Raw genomic sequence first — 19,686 nt, 5'->3', positions numbered from 1 at the left:
CCCATTGTCAATATTAGACAGCTCAACAAGACAGGAAATCAATGAGGATGTTCAGGAATTGAAGTCAGTTCTGGTTTAAGTAGACATAATAGACATCTACAGAACTCTCCACCCCAAATCAACAGAATATATATTCTTCTCAGTGGCACATGGCACTTATTTTAAAATTGACCACATAATTGTAAGTCAAATACTCCTCAGCAAATGCAAAAGAACTGAAATCATAAGAAATAGTCTCTCAGACCACAGTGCAATCAACTTAGAACTCAGGATTAAGAAACTCGCTCAAAACCACACAACTACATGGAAACTGAACAACCTGCTCCTGAATTACTCCTGGGTAAATAACGAAATTAAGGCAGAAATAAAGAAGTTCTTTGAAACCAATGGGAACAAAGAGACAATGTACGAGAATCTCTGGGACACAGCTAAAGAGGGAATTTATAGCACTAAATGCCCACAGGACAAAGTGGGAAAGATCTAAAATCAACACCCTAACATCATAATTAAAAGAACTAGAGAAGCAAGAGCAAACAAATTCAAAAGCTAACAGAAGACAATAACTAACTAAGATTAGAGCAGAACTGAAGGACATAGAGACACAAAAAACCCTTTAAAAAAGCAATGAATCCAGGAGCTGGTTCTTTGAATAAATTAACAAAACAGATAGACCACTAGCTAGACTAATAGAGAAGAAAAGAGAGAAGACTCAAATAGACACAATAAAAAATGACAAAAGAGATATCACCACTGATCCTACGGAAATACAAACTACCATCAGAGAATACTAAAAACACCTCTACACAAATAAACTAGAAATCTAGAAGAAATGGATAAATTCCTGGACACATACACCATCCCAAGACTAAACCAGGAAGAAGTCGAATCCATGAATAGACCAATAACAAGTTCTGAAGTTGAGACAGTAATTAGTAGCCTACCAACTAAAAAATACCCAGGACCAGATAGCTTCACAGCCAAATTTTACCAGAGGTACAAAGAGGAGCTAGTACCATTCCTTCTGAAACTATCCTGAACAACTGAAAAAGAGGGACTCCTCCCTAACTCATTTTATGAGGCCAGCATCATCCCATTACGGAAACCTGGCAGAGACACAACAAAATAAGAAAACTTCAGGCCAAATATCCCTGATGAACATCAATGCAAAAATCACCAATAAAATACTGGTAAACTGAATCCAGCAGCACATCAAAAATCTTATCCACCATGATCAAGTCAGCTTCATCCCTGGGATGCAAGGTTGGTTCAGCATATGCAAATCAATAAATGTAATCCATCACATAAAGAGAACCAATGACAAAAACCACATGATTATCTCAATAGACGCAGAAAAGGCTTGCAATAAAATTCAACATCCCTTCATGTTAAAAACTCTCAATAAACTAGGTGTTGATGGAGCATATCTCAAAATACTAAGAGCTATTTATGACAAACCCATAGCCAATATTATACTCAACTGGCAAAAGCTAGAAGCATTCCCTCTGAAAACTGGCACAAGACAAAGGATGCCCTCTCTAATCACTCCTATTCAACATAGTACTGGAAGTTCTGGCCAGGGCAATCAGGCAAGAGAAAGAAATAAAGTGTATTTAAATAGGAAGAGAGGAAGTCAAATTGTCTCTATTTGCAGATGACATGATTCTATATTTAGAAAACCGCAGCATTTCAGCCCCAAAACTCCTTAAGCTGATAAGCAACTTCAGCAAAGTCTCAGGATACAAAATCAATGTGCAAAAATCACAAGCAGTCCTATATACTAATAATAGACAAGCAAAGAGCCAAATCATGAATGAACTCTCATTCACAATTGCTACAAAGAGAATAAAATACCTAGGAATACAGCTTACAAGAGACATGTAATTCAAGGAGAATTACAAACCACTGCTCAAGGAAATAAGGGAGGACACAAACAAATGGAAAAACATCCCATGCTCATGGATAAGAAGAATCAATATTGTTAAAATGGCCATATTGCACCAAGTAATTTATAGATTCAATGCTATTCCCATCAAACTACCATTGACTTTCTTCACAGAATTAGAAAAACAACTTTAAATTTCATATGGAACCAAAAAAGAGCCCACATAGCCAAGATAAAAAGAATAAAGCTAGAGGCATCACACTACCTGACTTCAAACTATACTTACAAGACTACAGTAACCAAAACAGCATGGTACTGGTACCAAAACAGATACATAGACCAGTGGGACAGAACAGAGACCTCAGAAATAACACCACACATCTACAATCATCTGATCTTTGACAAACCTTACAAAAACAAGAAATGGGGAAAGGAGTCTCTATTTAATAAACAGTGCTGGGAAAACTGGCTAGCCATATGAAAAAAAACTGAAACTGGACCCCTTCCTTACACCTTATACAAAAATTAACTCAAGATGGATTAGACTTAAGTGTAAACCCAAAACCATAAAAACCCTAGAAGAAAACCTAGGCAATAACATTCAGGACATAGGCATGGGCAAAGACTTCATGACTAAAACACCAAAAGCAATTGCAACAAAAACCAAAATTGACAAATGGGATCTAATGAAACTAAAGAGCTTCCGCACATTAAAAGAAACTATCATCAGAGTGAACAGGCAACCTACAGAATAAGAGAAAATGTTTGCAATCTACCCATCTGACAAAGATCTAGTATCTAGAATCTACAAGGAACTTAAACACATTTACAAGAAAAAAACAACCCCATCAAAAAGTGGGCAAAGGATATGAACAGACACTTCTCAAAAGAAGACATTTATGCAGCTGACAAATATATGACAAAAAGCTCACTGATCATTAGAAAAATGCAAATCAAAACCACAATGAGATACCATCTCACACCAGTCAGGATGGCAATTATTAAAAAGTCAGGAAACAATAGATGCTGGTGAGGCCGTAGAGAAATAGGAACACTTTTACACTGTTGGTGGGAGTGTAAACTAGTTCAATCATTGTGGAAGACAGTGTGGCAATTCCTCGAGGATCTGGTACCAGAAATACCATTTGACCCAGCAATCCCATTACTGGGCATATACCCAAAGGAATATAAATAATTGTACTATAAAGACACATGTACACATATGTTTATTGCAGCACTAGTCACATTAGCAAAGACTTGGAACCAACTCAAATGTCCATCAATGATAGACTGGATAAAGAAAATGTGGTACACATACACCATGGAATACTATGTAGCCATAAAAAAGAATAAGATCATGTCCTTTGCCAGAACATGGATGAGGCTGGAAGCCATCATCCTCAGTAAACTAACACAGGAACAGAAAACCAAACACTGCATGTTCTCATTCACAGGTGGGAGTTGAACGATGAGAACACATGGACACAGAGAGGGGAACAACACACACCAGGGCCTTTTGAGAGGTGGGCGGCAAGGGGAGGGAGAGCATTAGGACAAATACCTAATGCATGTGGGGCTTAAAACCTAGATGACGGGTTGACAGGTGCAGCAAACCACCATGGCACACGTATACCTACGTAACATACCTGCACACTGTGCACACATATCCCGGAACTTAAAGTAAAATAAATTCAAAAAAAAAAGAGAGAAAAAGAAAAAAAAAAAAAGAAAAGGTGCTCAACATCATTCATCATCAGAGAAATGCAAATCAAAACTACAACATGGTATCATCTCATCCCACTTAAAATAGCTTATATCCAAAGGCAGGCAATAGCGAATGCTGGCCAGGATGTGGAGAAAAGGGAACTCTCAAACACTGTTGGTGGGAATGTAAATTAGTACAACCACTATGGAGAACAGTTTGGAGGTTCCTCAGAAAACTAAAAATTGAGCTGCCATATGATCCAGCAATTCCACCGCTGAGTATATACCAAAGGAAATCTGTGTATCAAAGAGGTATCTGCACTCCCATGTTTGTTGCAGCACTGTTCACAGCTGCCAAGATTTGGAAGCAAGCTAACTGTCCATCAACAGATGAACAGATAAAGAAAGTGTGGTACTTATACAGAACGGATTAATATCCAGCCATAAAAAGAATGAGGTCCTGTTATTTGCAACAACATGGATGAAACTGGAGGTCATTATGCCAAATCAAAGAAACCAGGTACAAAAAGACAAACTTCTCATGTTTTCATTTATTTGTAGCATCTAAAAATCAAAACAATTGAAATCATGGAGGTAGAGAGTAGAGGGATGGTTACCAGAGTCTGGGAAGGGTAGTGGGAGGGTGGGGCAGAGGTTGAGATGGTTAATGTGTACAAAAAAAAAATGTAGTTAGGAATAATGTGTAAGATCTAGTCTCTGATAGCACAACAGGGCCACTACAGTCAAAAATAATTTAATTTTATATTTTAAAATAACTAAAACAGTATAATTGAATTGTTTATAACACAAAAGACAAATGCTTGAAGGAACAGATATCCCATTTCACATAATGTGATTATTATGTATTACATGCCTGTATCAAAACATCACATGTACCCCATAAATATATATGCCCATTACCTCCCCTCAAAAATTAAAATCAAAATAAAAAAAAAAGTTGTATGTTAATCCAAACAAAATTATGCTAAACTATATGGGGAACTCGGTGATGAGGGAAGTGTTTGTATGTAACCGAGAGCTGCTTGGTGAAAGACCACTAAATTTTCAACTTCTAATATAAAAAATAAGGATAACATCAAATGCTGATGAGAATGTGGAGCCACTGGATCATTCAGAAATTTCTGGTAGGAATGTAACATTTATAGCCACTCTGGAAAGCAGTTTTACATTTTCTTATTAAAGTAAAAATATAACTACCATACAGTCCACCAATTGCAGTCACACACATTCATCCTAGAGACGCAAACTATGTTCACACAAAACTGAATATTCATTGCAGCTTTATTCATAATAATAAAACCTGAAAACAGTTGAGTGCTCTTCAACAGGTAAATTGTTAAACTGTCAAATATCTATACAATGGAACACTACTCAGTAATGAAGAGGAATTAACTACTGATACATGCAAAAACTTGGGTGTATCAATAGTTGAGTGAGAAAAAAATCTATTCCCAAAAGATGACAAAATGCATGATTCCTTTCTGTAATCTTTAAAATGAAACATTTTAGAAATGGAGGACATTTCAGTAGTTAAGTATAGGGTGAGGCAGAAGCAAGCTGGGCATGATTAGAAAAGAGCAGGATAAGGTATCTTTGTGGTGTTGGAAGTGTTATCTTGACTTTGGTTGAGGATACATGAAACTTTAAAGGTGAAAAAATTGTATAGAACTAAATACACACATACACAGACACACACACACACATACACATACATGTACTGGTAAAACTGGCAATCTGAATAATATAGGGGTATTATATAAATGTTAACAGCCTGGATATGATATTATATGATAGTTTTGCAAAATGTTACCATTAAGGGAAGCTTGAAAAATTTTACACAAGAGATTTCTGTATTATTTCTTATAAGTGCATGTGAATCCACAATTATATTAATACAGAATTTAAATAAAATTTTGAATAAATGCAAATAAATAAAATGTATATAGTATCCTCTACTCCCGAAAGTGTTACCATTGAGATATCTGAGGAAAATGTATATGAGGTCTAAGAATATAACAAAACATAGTATCTCGTTGTGTTTGGGCACAATACTCCTGATGGTGAGTGTACCACTTTGCTCAAAATTCTAAACCATTCCACTTTTGTTGTGGATTCAAAGGGAGATTTATTTCATTTATATGAATATAATTCAGCCAGACAGTGTAAAGAATATATAAAATCCTGCAGAGACAGCACACCAGGTGAGAATTCGCTCAGTAAATTTGTGCCAGTGAGGCAGATTGATTATCTGGTTTCCCGTTTCAAGTGTCCTCCACTATATTTATAGGTAGCTGTAAGTTGTCTGTTGTTTTCTTGTGGAAATGTAAATAGCCAGCCAGTTGGTACTCTCTTGGTTGACCTATGTAGCAAGAAAACGTGAAATCAGCAGTAAAGGCCCTGATTTATTTTTAGTGGTAACCCTTTCCCATGCCACATAAGGTTTCAGTATAATCAAAAGTGCTAGCAGACAATTGCAGTTATATTTGACATCCTTGACTGGACTAATTTGTTTGTCCGTCAAACCTCTCCTTTTCTTGTGGGCCATTCACAGGTCTTCTTGGCCAGTGTATCGAATTATGTTTCCTTATAAGGTAGCCACTAGCCACATGTGGCTATTTAAAGCTTAAATCAATTGAAATTAAATGAAATAAAATATGTAGCTCTTGTATCACAATAGCCATATAACAAGTGCTCTGACATTTTATGTTTTCATAATTCTGTTATGAAAACAAACTATTTTCAAAAAAATTCTATGACAAAAGGAATTGAGCTGGGTGCAGTGGCTCACGCCTATAATCCCAGCACTTTGGGAGGCTGAGGCAGGCAGATCACGAGGTCAGGAGATCAAGACCATCCTGGCTAACATGGTGAAACCCTGTCTCTACTAAAATACAAAAAATTAGCCAGGGGTGGCGGCGCATGCCTATAGTCCTAGCTACTCAGGAGGCTGAGTCAGGGGAAATCTCTTGAACCAAGGAGGCGGAGGTTGCAGTGAGCCAAAATTGCACCACTGCACTCCAGCCTGGTGACAGAGCAAGACTCCATCTCTAAAAAAAAAAAAAAGAGGAATTGGCAGTGATATGACCAGTTCATGTTAAATAATGAAAACTCAAGTGTTCAGCCCCAGTTACACAATATGCATGACTGGAGTTGAAAGTATAACTTTTATATTATTTAGCTTTTCATTTCATTTAAAAATTGTATTTATTAACATAGCACAGCATGAGGTATATGTACCTCTAAAACCATCAGTGTTTGCTGTTAAGATCTTAGAGGCCGAATAGTACTATTATTCTCTTCTTTCCAACTCTTGAAATATTTGTCATTCTTTCTTATTTATCTCCTCTTACTTTTAGTCTCTAACCAAGGAACTATGGAGGAAGAGTTACAGACTTTATCTTTTCAAACTTATTTTTAAAATAAGTAATCTAATACTATGTTTATATTTTTAAAAAATAGCGTGTAGATAAGAAAATTGAATCAGTTATTAGAAAAGCAGGTCAATTAAATGATATTTAATTTCCAAAGTTGACAAATATTTTCCCTATTCCTGTGATGTCTTCACATAGGAGTCAGAGAAAGGGAAAGAAGGAAACCTTCATTTTGTCCCCAATAATAAGGCAAAGTAATAGACTCTACTCAAACTGCCCAATCCCTCAATTATTAATTCTTCTCTGAGAAGCCTAGAGTAAGGGAGAAAGTTTCAAGTTGGAGGTTTTGGGTCGACTACCTCATATTTCAAATAAACTATTTGTCAGGGATTAAACTTTCTGAAAAATGGAAGAATATTAGAAAGAATAACCTGTTTACTCTCAATATGTAGAATATTCCATTGAGGTCTCATATTCACCTGTAATCTAATTCAGAGATTCCTGGACATTTTTCAAGACTTCATTTCAATTTTTTATTTCTCTGGAAACTTGAGATAATCAAATGGGTTCTGGGAAGTGCCTAGCAACTGTCATCTTCTCCTTATATTTTCATGTGGGCCTCAAAGGATCAAGATTAAATATTTTCTGCCCCCTCTTGCAAGTATTTTTGTTTCCATCAAGGGTCAACTTCTGAATTTTTTAAATAAAATGAGGGGTTATTGACAGCAAGCTTTCTAGATCTAAATTTCATTTTTCTTTCTGTGATTCCCAGGTAACTCTGTTGTAAGTTTGTTTTGGATCTTGAAGCTACATGCATAAAAACTGTAAATTAGCTTTTCTATTTACTCGTTTAAAAATAAAGTAGGTGGGGTGCAGTGGTTCCCAGCACTTTGGGAGGCCGGGGCAGGTGGATCACCTGAGGTCAAGAGTTCAAGACCATTCTGGCCAACATGGTGAAACCCCGTCTCTCCACAGTTCCTTGGTTAGAGACTAAAAGTAAGAGGAAATAAATAAGAAAGAATGACAAATATTTCAACCCCCTCACTTGTATTTTGTAAAAATATAAAAATTAGCCGGGGGTAGTAGTGGGCACCTATAATCTCAGCTACTTGGGAGGCTGAGGCAGGAGAATCACTTGAACTCAGGAGGCAGAGGTTTCACTGAGCAGAGATCACACCATTGCATTCCAGCCTGGGTAACGAGCGACACGGTTTCAAAAAATAAGTAAATAAATAAAAATAAAGTACATACAATAAAATTTGCTCTTTCTGGTGTAGTTTTATGAGTTTTGACAAATGCATATAGTCAGGTGACCAACATCACAATCAAGATATAGAGCACTATCACCCCAAAATATTACCTCATACTCTCCCCTTATCACCAACCCCAAGCATTGATCTGCTTTCTGCCCCTAAAATATTGTTTTACCTTTAAATTCACATAAATGGAATTATGCAGTACATAGCCTTTTGAGTGGTTTATTTTGGCATAATTCATTGCAATTCATCCATGTTGCTACATGGATTAGTAGCTCATACCTTTTTATTGCTGAGTGGTATTTCATTATATGGTCTGACATTAGAGTGCTACCCAGCAGGGCACTGACTATGAAGCAGTGAGTGGATGATAAATTCAGCTAATGGTGGAGAAGCCATTGGCTGGTACAAGTCATGAACAGCAGGAACCTTGAGTTATACACTGAAAAAACAAACTTGGTATTACATATCTACAGGATATGCCAGCAAGGTGTAGCTTTTCTTAAGAGAAGGACAGGATACCTGTATTGCTAAGGCTGTGTTGCATTCTGATCGACAATTCAATCGCACATGAGTCCTGGCTGTGTGGCTGCTGTTCCTGCCTTCTCTGCTTATCTTTAAAACAAATCCTATTACAGGAAGGAAATTGAGCATGTGTCTTGCAACTTGAAAGAGGCTAACATATGTACAGAAAACTATGTTACAAAATAGAACAAAATTAATCTTTTAAAACACCAATGTTCTTGGGTTTGTTATTCATTTTTATAGTACATAGAAACTAAAAGCTCTACTCAGTTTTTAAATCATTTTGCTGATCCCTTCTTTCTCTTTTTATGGAGATTACTTCCTTATTTATACCAGGCTTTTAAATATAAGATTTATCATAATATATCACAATTATTTGCTTTCACTACTTGATTATGGGTACCTGGAGAATAAAGACAGTGTCTTATCCAACTTTACGTAATAAACACCTCATTTAATGATGACACAAAAAACCAATGCCCATAATTGTTTATTGAATGAAGGACTAAACGTGCTATAACAATTTGGAAACAGTTGATATTACCTTTTTTTTTTTTTGAGATAGAGTCTCATTCTGTCACCCAGGCTGGAGTGCAGTGGCGCGATCCCAGCTCACTGCAACCTCTGCCTCCCGGGTTCAAGTGATTCTTCTGCCTCAGCCTCCGAGTAGCTGGGGCTACAGGTGCGCACCACCACACTCAGCTAATTTTTGTATTTTTAGTAAAGACGGGGTTTCACCATATTGGCCAGGCTGATCTCGAACTCCTGACCTCATGATCCGCCCACCTTGGCCTCCCAAAGTGCTGGGATCATATTACCTTCTAACATTTCTATTCATGTGTCCAAATTTAAAATCCCTCAACTTTTACAGAAGCATATTCGATATTGGTTTATCCATATTTATCATTAGGTTATGTTTGCTCTTTGATGTCTGTAAGATTTTCTTATAAATTTCTTATAAATTTTCTTGATTTCTTTGTAGGCTTTTGTGTTGTTTTTATTAATTTTTGATACTATTTTGAATTAATCATCCATTATTTCAATTATAGACAAACAGAATTAATATATAATGACTTAAATGTTGTATAATACTGACATTGTGTCTGTTTTAAATACATGTCTTGCTAAAAAAAAAAGTGGTACCATATTAAAGAAAATAAATAAACATGTTTATCTGCCCATAATCCTACTCTCTAATATAACCATTTGAATTTCTTCATTTTACCTCAATCTTTATCCACCATTCACTTTAAATAGTAGCTAATACCCTATACGCATTTTTGTGTGCATCTTTGTTTACCTAATATTAGTTTTAAAATATTTTCTCTGCAATAACGCTTTCAATCATTTCAGTTGATGAATAACACCAATCAGTTTGCTATGCTAACAGATATTCGATTGCATCTTATAATTTTTTATACATTTATTATTTTATTTTTATATTTTCTTAATATAATTATGTGTTAGGCTTCAAAATACTCCTCACTGATCCTCACCCCCAGATATTCACACCCTTATGTAATCCCCTCCAATAAAGAATGAGGCAGACCTGCAACCTATGAAATACTAAAAACGACAGTTTGTGACTTGAAAGGATATGCCATAAAAGATTTTGCAGCTTCCTCCTTGTGCTCTTGAATCACTAACTGTGGGAGAAGCCAGCAGGTATATATTGAGGACATGCAAGTAGTCCCGTGGCTGCTCTCCTCATGAGGAGAGGAACTGTGCTCTTTGATCCACAAGCCAGCACTATCTTCCCCGCCATGTAAATGATCTACCTTGGAATCTGATCTTTCAGTCCTGAGACCTAATAGGACACCCAAAGCCAGAAGCAACCATCCAAGGCCCTTTCCAATTTCTGACTCATAACAACTATGGTAAATAACAATTGATTGTTATTTTAAGCCATTATGCAGTAACACCTAGCTTATGCAATTATTTCTATTTTCATTACAAATAATCTAAAAGGCAGCTTCTGTTAATATTCAAAAATGGTTGCCATCAATATATTACTGTCAATTATGAAATAGATTTGCTACTTCATATGAATGCAAAATTATGTCAGAAAAAATATAATGAAGATAGCAAATAAATATCATAGGCATTATATATTATACCTGAATATATCACTGTCAGCATACTTAAATTTTTCTAAACATGCACTAATATATACATTTTTACTAAACTGCATATTCTAATATCTTAAACAATTTTTCACGCAACAAATAAAGATCATCTTTGTCTTATACACATACATAAATCCTCATTTCAATGGTTCTATATTATTCAGTTTTATAGATACACCCTAATTTATTTTACCAATCCCTTCTTTGAATATTTAGGTCATCTCCAACTATTTAGTGTTGTATCGGTGCTGCAATCAGTACCTTTTCACTGTCATTTGTTTCATACTCGTCTGTGTGTTTTTATTATGACTAATTTTTGGGGGCTTGGGGGAAAAGCATATTCACAGACATTTATCATGGAAAGAATCATTTAAATGTATTCTTATGGAGGAGTTGGGGAAGGAGTCTAGCAGTATTTGTTCCCTAAATTTTTCCTGATAGACATTATTTATTGAATACTATTCTGTATCTACAGTGATATAAAATAACTCTTTTGTGATATGCTAAGTTAATTATGTGCTCTTGATCTATCAGTCTATTTAAATCCTGGGGTTTTTCTTTTTTATTTTAAACTACAACAACTTTATACTACTCTTTATTATTTTTCACAGAAAGTTCTACCTCAAAGCTATCAATTACATTGATTCCTTGACTCTTTTCATCCATTCAATTGTCTATACTGTTGAATAATTTTTTTCTGTGTTAAGAAATAAAAAGTTTTGTAATGTTGAATTGGGATGACCTTAAATATATAATTTTCAGAAAACTGATACATTTAAGACATTGAGTTTTTCCATTCAAGAAATGGCAAATTTTACCATGTATTTAAGTTTATCTTTAATATGCACATATATTGTAAGTGGGAAATATTTTTCATTATTATTTTTAATTTGTTATTGCTGATTAAAAGAAAGCTTAATTTTATTTATTTCCATTTCATCTGGCATCTGGTTCCCTCACTGAACTTCTCTGATTATTTCTAGTATATCATCAGTTATTTTTCAAGGTTTTCTAAGTAAACAGTTTCTCAATCTCATATAATGATATTTTACTAAATGTTTAACTTTATGTCAAGAATTTATGCATCTCCATCATCATCGTTATCATTTCCTTTTTTATGATCGCATTACATTGGTCAGAACATCCAGAATTATATTTAAGGTTTGTGGTGATGTCAGGCATGCTGACCTTATTCCTGTCTGTAAGGAAATACATATATTGTTTCATAATTACTGTCAGCCAAGGAAACACAGGGCAAACTCAAAGGAAGTAACTTATCGCAGATGAGTTAAGGCAATCTGTACTCCTATCTCCTCATCTACCATCCCACTCTCTACTCCACTATACTCAAACCACTCTTGCAAATGTCACCAAGAAAAAATCCAGTGGACACTTCTAAGTCTTTTCACTAATGGAACTTACTGCACTATTTTACACCATTGGCCCTTTCTATCATTTGTAAATACCCTCCTACATGTGTTTCCCCAACATCCTCCTCTCCAATTTCCTTCTATTTTTCTCTGTCCTTCTAATGGCTCCTACTCCATTCACCCTTCAGAGGAAAGATTTCTGTTTTCTTCAGGAGATACTCTCAGGGTTTTCTTATCCACTGACAGGTTTCTGGAATTGATTCCACATAGTGATATTTTTGACCTCTGAACATGTTCAGGGGCACTACAGGTTGAAATAAAGTCTGCAGCCTGTGATGCATTTTCAAACCTGGCTTGCTAGCTCTTGCCCACAGCTTTCGCAATGAAATGCCTTAGAAAGTTTGACACTGGGGCTCAAGATTGTCAATTTTATGTGGATCCAACCAATTGTCTCCATTGCAAATTTCAGCATCCCATTCTTAGCCCTAAATTTCACAAGAAACTTGGCAAGCCTGAGAATTTAACTGTCATTGTAATTCAGCAACCCACATAATTAAATTTTGTGTTTGATTTTCAGCAACAACAGCCCTCTGAGTACAATAAGTAATAGCTCCTTTTAGGACTGTCATAGAAGTTCTCTGATTCGTGAACTATAACTGGAGCTGGGATTTAACATTTCTGAGCTTGTCATTTTCTCTTTGTTAGCACTCAAGTGAACTCCAAATAATCTATTCCATACCACAGCCATTCTAGTCATCATTACTGTCATAATAATCAAGTTTAGCAGCCACTTGGGCTCCTAAGGCACAAGTTTCAGTTAGCATTTTATCACAACCACAAGTGATAGCTTGATTAATTTTGAGGCCACCACACCAACATCAATCTCCCCATTGGCAAGGAGATCAGCACAGCTCTCAAACCCAAAGGTATGACCAAACTAAAATCCTATTTTTGACAGAGAGTCTATCTCCTGGGATCACTACTGGTACCAATTGCATATCAATCTGAATCTGAGACAAACCATATTATAATCTGAACAGGGAGGGAGTGTTTCATATAATTAATATTCACTATAATCATTAACTATAGCATAAAAAATTATCAACAATAATGTAATTATATTATTGGCATCATGAAAGACTGGTTAGTAGGAAGAAAAGATGACTCTAAAGAATATACAAATAGCAGATATAATGAGTAGTCACTATGTCAGGGTTAAGATAGAGCACCCCAGGAAGACACCCCTCCCCTAGGGTTGAAATCCAGACCTTGTTGGAGAGACCACAGCCATGGTTCACTGAATAACAGAGACGTTTCTGGAATACTACACTCACAGAACTTTTTGGAAGTCTTCCCTCTATGGTGAGGAGGTAAGTTGCCCATGGAGAGGTATTTCTTTTTCTTTTTTTTTTTTTTTTTGAGACGGAGTCTTGCTCTTGGTGCCCAGGCTGGAATGCAGTGGCACGATCTCGGCTCACTGCAACCTCTGCCTCCCGGGTTCAAGTGATTCTCCTGCCTCAACCTCCTGAGTACCTGGGATTACAGGCATGTGCCACCATGCCCGGCTAATTTTTTGTATTTTTAGTAGAGACGAGGTTTCACCATGTTGGCCAGGATGGTATCAGTCTCCTGACCTCGTGATCCGCCCGCCTTGGCCTCCCAAAGTGCTGGGATTACAGGCGTGAGCCACCGCGCCCAGCGTGGAGAGGTATTTCATCAGAAACACTTTGCTACAGAAAGGCTTTCGGGAGGATGCCAGGGGAAGCTACTTACTGCTGGATACTGCTGGCACTGCACACTTCAGGAGCTAGGTACTGGAGAAACTGCCTGTGCTACAGGAGCCTAATGTCAGAGAAAGCTAAGGATGCTTCAGGAACCCGCTGAGTCAGCGGAACAAGGAAGTACAACCCTTTCCTCCTGCAGTGTATCTTTGGCGCCCTCTATTGAGAATGATTCAATGTCAGTTGGCAAAGGAAAAATTTAAAGAGCCCAGATTCAATTTCAGAGAGCATCCTTTTTTTTTTTTTTTTTTTTTGTTGTTGTTGTTTTTTTAAAAGGATTTTTATACTATATTAAAAAACCACAAAATAAAAAAGGGATCAATCAACATGTATCTTAGAAGTCCTTCCAAGAGTCTTGGTATGCAACAGCCATGGAGGCTGTGACCTTTTTCCTTCTTTTCTCAGCCTGCAGTTCATTTAAGGATCACCGGAGATGACTCGTGCTCTAGTTCTTAAAATCAAACTTGTTCTGCCAAATCCAAGACCCTGAATTTGTCCAAATTGTAGAAACATGCTTTTACCACCAGAGAGCATCCTGAAATTTTGCATTTGGAGCTGAGTCAATAAATTGATAACTAGCAGAATAATATGTAACATACAAAGAAAAACGAAAATATTTTCTTCCAGTGTTTCTTATCTTTAAACATTGTTTTTTGCAGTGCTTTTTACCTTCAAACTTTTTAAAAAAGTTTTAAATTTGCAGACTGTCAGTTATGGGCTTTTTCTTCATGATTTATGGAAAGTGTCAATCTTTAAAAAGGATTTCCCCTACCTGAATTTTTTTTTTTTGAGACGCAATTTCGCTCTTGTTGCCCAGGCTACAGTGCAATGGCGCTATCCCTGCTCGCTGCAACTTCTGCCTCCCGGGTTCAAGCGATTCTCATGCCTCAGCCTCCCGAGTAGCAGGGATTACAAGCATGCGCCACTACGCCCGGATAATTTTGTATTTTTAGTACAGATGGTCTTTCTCCATGTTGGTCAGGCTGGTGACCTCAGGTGATCCACCCATCTGGGCCTCCCAAAGTGCTGGGATTACAGGTGTGAGCCACCGTGCCTGGCCTACCTAAAGATTTTAAAGATATTCACCAAAATTCCTTCCTATGTATTTAAACTTAATTATAGAGATAATTGTTACATTGTCTATGTGTTAGATTTAATCCCTACAAGCTAAATTCCTGGACTTTCAATTTCCTCATCTGGAATAGGGGGAAGATAATAATACTTAATGGAGTTGCTTTGAGCATCCAAAACATTTATTGGAGTGACTGGCATATAGTATAGGCTTACTATAGCGTTGATTAATAATGTTTTCTAGTAATAATTAACATTATAATAAACATTAGCAGGCCCGTGCTATGGCTTACACCTGTAATCCCAGCACTTTGGGAGCACGAGGCGGGCAGATTGCTTGACCCCAGGAGTTCAAGACCAGCCTGGTCAACATAGCAAAACCCCATCTCTACAAAAAATTAGCTGGGCATGGTGATGCGCACTTGTGGTCCCAGCTACTCTTGAGGCTGAGGTGGGAGGATTGCTGGAGCCTGGGAGGCAGGGGTTGCAACGAACCGAAATCAGTCCTCTGCACTCCAGCCTGGGTGACAGAGTAAGACCCTGTCTCAGAACAAAACAAAACAAACATTACTATTGAGTGCATAATATACATATTTGATTTTGCATCTTATATTTTTCACTCTATTTTATTATAAAAACATTTCCAGAATGTTTATTATGTCACCTTTTGTTGCTTCAAAATTAATTTTTTACAAATATTATGTTTTAAAGGTTAGGTAATACATTTATATTAATTAAATCTGATAAAAAGATAGCTAAGGCAATTTTATTTATTACACAGAAATATTTTGTAGTAATTTTTCACAATATAATTTTGCTGTTTTTAACATATCTTAAATCATACAATAATGTTACCTATAAATTATATACAATTCATGTCCCATCTTGTACAATCACAAAGCTTAAATAACTTCTTTTTTTAGTACACATTTGAACATGACCTATGCTCTGATGTAATTTTTGTATTTTGTTTTGAAATATTTTATTAGCTATAACAGAAAATCCTGTATTAGATTACCCAATGTATTGGGTTTTTGAGTATGTCAACTTGGCTTTGCTAAAGTCCTCAGCTATTGAAACACTAGTCTAGGTATTGTTATGAAGGTATTTTGTAGATGTGATTTAAGTCTATAATCTTTTGATTTTTTTTTGACAGCGTCTCACTATGTTGCCCAGGCTGGTCTTGAACTCCTGGCCTCAAGTGATCCTCCCAACTCAGCCTCCTGAGCAGCTGGGATTACAGGCATTTGCCACTGCACCAGGCTCATAATCAATAGATTTTAAGTAAAGTAAAGTACCCGAGATAATCAGGGTAAGGCTAAATCAATCAGTTACTAGACATTAAAATCAGAGCTGAGGCTTCCCTGCACAAGAATAAATTCTGTGTATAGCAGTGGTTCTTATTGTAGCATTCTAGCCTGCCCTTCCTGATGGCCAGCACTATAAATTTCAGACTTGCCTCAACAACCTCCACAATCATGTAAGCCAATTCCTGGCAATAAATTTTTAAATATATATCTCCTTTTGATCCTGTTCAAACCTTGAGTGTTATGCTCAGCAAAACTTCTTTAAAACTTTTTCCTTCTCAAAAGAAAGGTCAGCTGTGATCTGGCAAATAGAGAAGTTGGCACTTACAGTGATAGGTAAGTAAGTAAACCTGAGCTAAAGAGTATTTAAATAACTTAGAAACATAAAGCACAATAAGCACATTTAGAAATTTAATTAGAAACTTAATGTTTCCTTCACAGAAGTAATATAAGTATCATGGTAAAATATTGGTTAAAAAAAAAAGAGGAATAATCTTGCCATTCTAACACAACTGTTAACAGCTTTCCCTATATTCACATGTGTATGAGCTGTTATCATAAAGCCAATATAAATTTGTTTGTAAAAAAATTTGGACTTTAGTTCTTAAAAAGATACATATGGCCGGGCGCAGTGGCTCATGCCTGTAATCCCAGCACTTTGGGAGGCTGAGGCGGGTGGATTACTGGAGGTCAGGAGTTCAAGACCAGCCTGGCCAACATGGTGAAACCCCGTCTCTACTAAAAATACAAAAATTAGCCAGGCTTGGTGGCATGCGCCCATAATCCCAGCTACTCGGGAGGCTGAGGCAGGAGAATTGCTTGAATCCGAGAGGCGGAGGTTGCAGTGAGCTGAGATCATGCCACTGCACTCCAGCCTGGGCAACAAGAGCAAAACTCCATCTCAAAACATAAATAAATAAATACAGATTTCTCTTTGTTCCTCACATTAAACAGAGCTAAAACTCCTATACATGATACATAAAGCAACCATAGAAATACCCTCCAAAAAGTTAGAAAGGATGAGGAATTTGGCTAGAGATCTTGGCATTTGATGAACAGCAAGGCAGTGAGTTTTCTGGGTTTTGGTTTTCTTCTTGCTTCCTATGTATCCCAGACAAGATGCTGGAAAAACTCACAATCTAGAAAAGGTAACAAGTATAGAAAAAAAAAAAAAAAAAAAACAGCTCCCTCTGGAGCCTAAGGACCAGAAAGGGGACTAAACAGGAGAGCAAAAATCACTTTTACGATAATCACCCTTCTTCAGCTGAAGACCACGATGAAAAACACTGACCTGTTCCTCTCTGCTGTCCACACAGTGTCTTTGGAGGCTGAGGAGGAAGTATGAATTTTCATCCCCTCCCCAACGGCAGTGAAGCAGTGCCCCCTCCTCACTGACAAAAACTGAGTGGGAAACCTAGAATTTTATCCACACAGAGCAGTAATGAGGCAATGACACTTCCACTTGCTGCTGCTGATACAGTGTCAGCAGAGATTGAGTGGGGAGCTCAGACATCAACTCCCTGCATAGCAGTAACAAGGAGGTGCCTCTTCCTCTTCCCACTGCTGGTTTAGAATCAACAGAGGTTGACTGGAGGACATGGACTCCCAATTCCTTCCCAGTACAAATGAAGCAGTGCTCCCGCCCCTCCACACTAGAGAGGTGAAAAGGAATTATGGAGAGGGTAGAGGTGAGAAAAAGGGACTCTTAAAACAAATATAAAGTCCTGTGCAAACTCCTGAGTAAGTCTCATGCGAAACTGACCATATCAAAATGTCAGAAGGTTTAAGAACTAAAACCTTAAACCTTCAGAATTTTCCAAGAATCAGATTGCTCTCCGGGTACTGCACAAAAGAAACAGACAAGAATAACACTGAAGTAGTTCTGAAATTCGAAGTTGTCATTTAACCACAGCTCACAAAAGTAGGCTAAGTTCTGTTTGCTAAGTCAAAACTGAAGAGCTGCCTGCTAAAATAGATTATTTCCGTAGGAATAAGAGTCTTAAAACATAATATGCAAAATGTAGAGATACTAAAAACCAGACAAATCTCAACTTGAATAAGAAAAAAAATCAACAAACATCAACATGAGTCTGACACAGAGGTTGTAATTATCTAGCAAGGATTTTAAAGCAACTAGTATAAAAAGAACCAAGGAGAAATTACAAACACTCTTGAAACAAATGGAAATAATAGAACATCTTAGCAAAAAATTTAAAAAAGAAAAATATTTTTAAAAAGAAAATTTTAAATACAAAATATATAACCATGAAACTAAAAAAATGTACAGGAAGCATTCAATAGCAGATTAGAGATAGCAAATGAAGGAATCAGTGAATTTGAAGATAGTTAAAAAGAAAACACCCATTCTGAATAACAGAGAAAATATAGGCTAAAAATAAACAAAATAACAGAGCCTTAGAGACCTGTGGTCAACATCTAAATATCTGAATTTTGTATCACCGGAGTCCAAGAAGGTAAGGAAAAAGAATAATATAGGCATGAGAAATAATTAAAGAAATACAGAAACTTTTCCAAATTTGGCAAACAAGTGAAAACCTATAAAATAATGAAACTGAGCAAATTCCAAATAGGATAAATTTCAAACAAATCAACACCAAAACACATTGTCTTAACATTTCTGGCAACTGAAGATAAACAAAATGTTCTAAAACAGATAGAAATGGCACATAACTTATAGAGGAACAAAATATATTGAATGATGGCATATTTCTATTCAGAAGCCATGCAGTCCAGAAGGAAGTAGCACAACATTTTTCAAGTGCAAAAAATAATTGTGAATGTCAAATTCTATATGCAATAAAAATATACTTAAGACAAAAGGTGAAATAAAGACATCCTCAGGTGGATGTAAACTAAGAGACGTTGTCAGCAGCCCATCCCTAAAAGCGTGGATAAAGTAAGATCTTCAAACAGACAAGAAATAACAAAAGGAAACATTGAACATTAAAAAGTAATAGTGAACAACAGGAAAGATAAAAATAGGGGCGAATATAACTGATTATTCTCCTTTTGAGTGTGTAAAATTCTATTTGATTGTTGAAACAAAAAGTATAAGATTGTCAGATGGGGAAATGGTAGAGAGGCTGAAACAGATATCTACATCTATATAGTTATGTCTGTCCATTGATCCATATATATATATGCATGTGTGTGTATATGTATGTGTGTAAATATGCCAATGTATATACACACATATACACGCATACATACACACACATACACATACATACACACATATATACACACGTATA

This window comes from Symphalangus syndactylus, chromosome 8 (genome assembly GCF_028878055.3).
Source record: "Symphalangus syndactylus isolate Jambi chromosome 8, NHGRI_mSymSyn1-v2.1_pri, whole genome shotgun sequence".
NCBI classification, from domain to species: Eukaryota; Metazoa; Chordata; class Mammalia; order Primates; family Hylobatidae; genus Symphalangus; species Symphalangus syndactylus.
The sequence above is the reverse complement of the archived record's forward strand: the minus strand, read 5'-3'. Positions refer to the sequence as shown.